Genomic DNA, 4,460 nt, shown 5'->3' with positions numbered 1-4,460 from the left:
AATAAGTAAAATAAAATATAAAAATAAAAAAGTATTTAAGCATGGGTGTGGTAGCTCATGCCTGTAATTCCACTACTTTGGGAAACCCAAGGTGGGTGGATCACCTGAGGTCAGGATTTCAAGACCTAGCCAGACCAATATGGTGAAACTCCATCTCTGCTAAAAATACAATTAGCTGGGCGTGGTGGTGTGTGCCTGTAATCCTGGCTACTTCGGAGGCTGAGGCAGGAAAATTGATTGAACCTAGGAGGCAGAGATTGCAGTGAACTGAGATCAGGCCATTGCATCCAACCTGGGCAACAAAACAAAACTCCATCTCAAAAAAAAAAAAATTTAGAACACATAAAACAAGACAGCATTTATTCTTTTTTCTCATCTCCTCGTATGGGATCTATTGGTGGCTCCTCCACTGTTGGCTGTTACTCTCTGAGCCAGTGTTACTATCACTGATTCCTTCTCTGCCATATGGTCCACGCCTTCTGCCCCCTCTCCTTGTCCTCAGGAGTAGACATGCCTTCTTCACCATTCTGTTGGCCCTTCTTCTGGGTATGTCTCCTCTGACTCCATTGCCATGTTCTCATCGTCTTTCTTCTTGCCTTCGCTGGCTGCTTGCTCTTCCTGAGGAAAGATGCTCTGACTGCGGTCAGCTTGCACTGCTGCCACCTTCTCCCTTTCCTCCTGCCTTCTGCAGGCCTGTTCCTCTACCTGTGTAATCTTTTTTTTTTTTTTCTCGGCTCACCGCAACCTCCACCTCCTGGGAACAGGCCATTCTCCTGCCTCAGCCTCCCGAGTAGCACACGCCACCATGCCCAGCTAATTTTTTATATTTTTAGTAGAGACGGGGTTTCACCATGTTGACCAGGATGGTCTCGATCTCTTGACCTCGTGATCCACCTGCCTCGGCCTCCCAAAGTGCTGGGATTACAGGCTTGAGCCACCGTGCCCAACCTACCTGTGTAATCTTACGCTTTCTCCATATCCAGTTCTACCCTCAGACCACACAACCTTTTAAGTGAAGCCATGCTTTCCAGGCATTTCCTCTTCTTTTCCTGATGTCGTTCCTCTATTTGAAGTTCAGCTTCTAGTTTTCGCTGATGAACCTTTAAGGACTGGACCTGTCATTTGAGGACCTGCATTCCAGCTGTTGTGACAGTGTGAACATCTGGCACTATGCTGTCACTACGGATTTTACTGATGAGGCTGTGATTTCTCTGGAAACAGGCAGTGTCCCTATGCTCCATTGAAAAGCCATTGTCATAATCATCTGGATCTTCAGCAGGCCGTACGCTCATGTCAGGTTCTCCTCTCTTCATGCAAGACTGTCTCTGTTCACATTCTTTCTCTAAAGTAGCTTCTGCATGACTTTTTGCATTTATGAGCAAGGTACAGATGGAATTAGAGACGTTCATAGATTCATTGCACTCTATTCTTTTTTTTTTGAGATGGAGTCTTGCTCTGTCATCCAGGCTGGAGTGCAGTGATGCAAGCTCGGCTCACTGCAACCTCCACCTCCCAGGTTCAAGTGATCAAGTGATTCTCCTGCCTCAGCTTCCCGAGTACCTGGGACTACAGGGGCCCCTCACCGTGCCTGGCTAATATTTTTGTATTTTTAGTAGGAACAGGGTTTCACTGTGTTAGCCAGGATGGTCTCGCTCTCCTGACAGGTGATCCACCAGCCTCGGCCTCCCAAAGTTCTGGGATTACAGGTGTCAGCCACCATGCCCAGCCGTACTCCACCTTTTCTGCTTCGTATTCATGTATTCTTGTTTCTTTTCATCAGTGACATCTTGCCACACGCCACCAATAATCTTGCCAGTCTCCCACATCTTTAGGTCAGTGTTGGAAAACTTTGCTTGGTCCCAGACCTTTCTGCTGTACCTCATGTAGGGCATCAGTGGCACATTGGCTGGCTTTGGAGGTTTGGAACTGTAATACCAAAGGACGCCGTGACCCAGGGGTCGGTGCCGGGTTGCCTCCCAGCCTGTAGTTGTTGTAGGTGAGATGACTTTATGGATTGTATCCCGCCAACCCTGGTGTGCTGGCACTTGTGTTACAGGAGCTGGGGTGGAAGGTGGGGCATAAGATGGCCTTTTTGACATTTTGGAAGATTAAGTTCTCAGCTCCTTAATGAATCTGAGACATCACTGGTAGAAAGTGCCCAAAATTTCGGCTTTACTTCTATGTGTTCCATGCATGCCCTGCCTCCTCCAATTTTTTGATTTTATTTATTTATTTATTTGGTAGAGACTGGGCTTCACTGTTGCCTCAGCTGGTCTCGAACTCCTGGGCTCAAGTGATTCTCCCACTTTGGCTTCCGGAAGTGCTGGATTACAGGTGTGAGCCACTGAGCCCAGCCCACGTCCTATATTATGTCCTAAAGTGGCTTTTTGTTTGTTTTTTACTACAAATAGCCCCTTCACTTTCAGGACTCAGACAAGCACCTTTGGGACACTAGGAATCAGAATCCCCCCATGACCCTAAAAAAATGCAAGAATGTTGGCTTTGTTCTCCTCTCTTCATTGTAGATTTCCCAGTGGGAAGTAGGGGCACGAGAGATCAGATTTATTCATTCAACAAAAAGTCAGCATCTTCCATGCGGTGGGTGCTGTTCTAGGTGCTGAAGACACAGCTGTGAATAAGGCAGACAGAGCCCCTGCCACTTGGAGCTTCTATCCTAGCAGAGACAGGCAAAAAACAAATGAATAGTAAATTTTAATATGTCAGATGGTGGTAAGAGCTGTAGAGGAAAAAGGAAAGCCAAGTGAAGACGAAAGGGAATTCAGGACTGGGGGAGGTGTTGTTCCTATCCTATGCAGTGTGGCCAGGGAAGGTCTCAATGATAAGGGGACATTTGAGCAGAGATCACAAGGAGGTGTCTGTAATCCCAGCACTTTCAGAGGCCGAGGCGGGCGGATCACCTGAGCTCACGAGTTTGAGACCAGCCTGGCAAACGGTGAAACCTCATCTCTACCAAAAAAAAATAAAATACAAAAATTAGCTGGGCATGGTGGTGTGTGCCTATAGTCTCAGCTACTCAAAAGGCTGAGGCAGGAGAATCGCTTTAACCTGGGAGGCAGAAGTTGCAGTGGGTTGAGATCACGCCATTGTAGGGTCTGTATACATAAAGATGTGTACATATATGTATGGCTTTTTATATGTCAACAACAAAAAAAATGATTTGTGAGTGACCTGTTTCTGCTTCAGATTATCCTTGCTTTCTTGAGAACTTAATTATGAGTTCAAAATTATATTGATGTATTTCTAAGGTATCTGTAGTGGAGGAGGGGAGCTCAGGTGCTCAGGTTAACTGATCTGCTTTAGCACTTGGCTTAAAGCACAAATGGGAAGCTTGATCAACTCTCCTGCATGCATTCATTCATTCACTCATCTAAATATATTATGTATGTATATATTTTTGAGATAGGATCCACACTCCGTTGCTCAGGCTGGAGTGCAGTGGTGCAATCATGGCTCACTGCAGCCTGGACCTCCAGACTCAAGTGATCCTCCCACCTCAGCACCCCCGGTAATTGGGACCACAGGCACATAGCACCACACCCAGCTGATTTTTAATTTTTTGTAGAGATGGAATCTCCCTACATTCTCTAGGCTGGGCTCAAACTCAGGAGCTCAAGCAATCCTTCTGCTTTGGCCTCCCAAAGGGCTGGGATTACCAGTATGAGCCACCATACCTGGCCTCATTTAACAGTATTTCTTGGCCACCTACTATGTGCCAGGAATAGTCAGGCCCTGGAGATCCAGTGCGAGACAGGACAGATTTTTATACTAGCTCTCAGAGAGCTGCTCCCAGCAGATAGAAAGGTTTTCTGTTTCTTATCCTCACGACTTTTGCACTGTCCCTCAGCTATATCCCACAGCTGGCAATATTATTTCTCCCACGGGTTTCCCTGGGGACTGTCTTTCTGCTCCCCTCTGGATAGGTTGCTTCCACGTCCAACTACACAGCCCCTCCAGGACTGGCCCACACTGAAGTCCCTGTTTTCTGAGTCTCGGGCCTTTCTTTTCCTTGGTGTACTCTTTCATTTTGCTGGAGTAGATTCCTGAGAAGGAGAGCAAGGGAAGAAAAAATTCACCTGTTTGAATATCTGAATATGTCATTTATTATGCTTTTACATTTGACAAGTAAGTTTTTTTTGTATTTTTGTATTTTCTCTCTGATCATTATTTTATATCTTAGTCTGTTTTGTGCTGCTATGACAAAATACCATAGACTGACTAATTTATAAAAAACAGAAATTTATTTCTTCCACTTTTTTATTTTTATTTTTTGAAATGGACTCTGGCTCTGTTGCCCAGGCTGGAGTGCAGTGGTACGATCTCAGCTCACTGCAACCTCCGTCTCCCAGGTTCAAGCGATTCTTCTGTCTCAACCTCCCAAGTAGCTGGGATTGCAGCCACCATGCCCGATTAATATTTTTATTTTTAGTAGAGATGGGGTT

The 4,460-nt window shown here is 45.8% G+C and overlaps 1 pseudogene; it reads right to left on the bottom strand.

Annotated features, from left to right (window-relative positions):
- Positions 1 to 359: 359 nt before the first annotated feature.
- Positions 360 to 2,099, bottom strand: LOC100394192 (SWI/SNF-related matrix-associated actin-dependent regulator of chromatin subfamily E member 1-like; annotated as a pseudogene).
- Between the last annotated feature and the right edge of the window lie 2,361 nt (positions 2,100 to 4,460).

The sequence above is a fragment of the Callithrix jacchus genome, chromosome 14 (genome assembly GCF_049354715.1).
Source record: "Callithrix jacchus isolate 240 chromosome 14, calJac240_pri, whole genome shotgun sequence".
NCBI lineage: Eukaryota > Metazoa > Chordata > Mammalia > Primates > Cebidae > Callithrix > Callithrix jacchus.
Note: the sequence above shows the minus strand (reverse complement) of the source record. Positions and strands in the feature narration are given on the sequence as shown.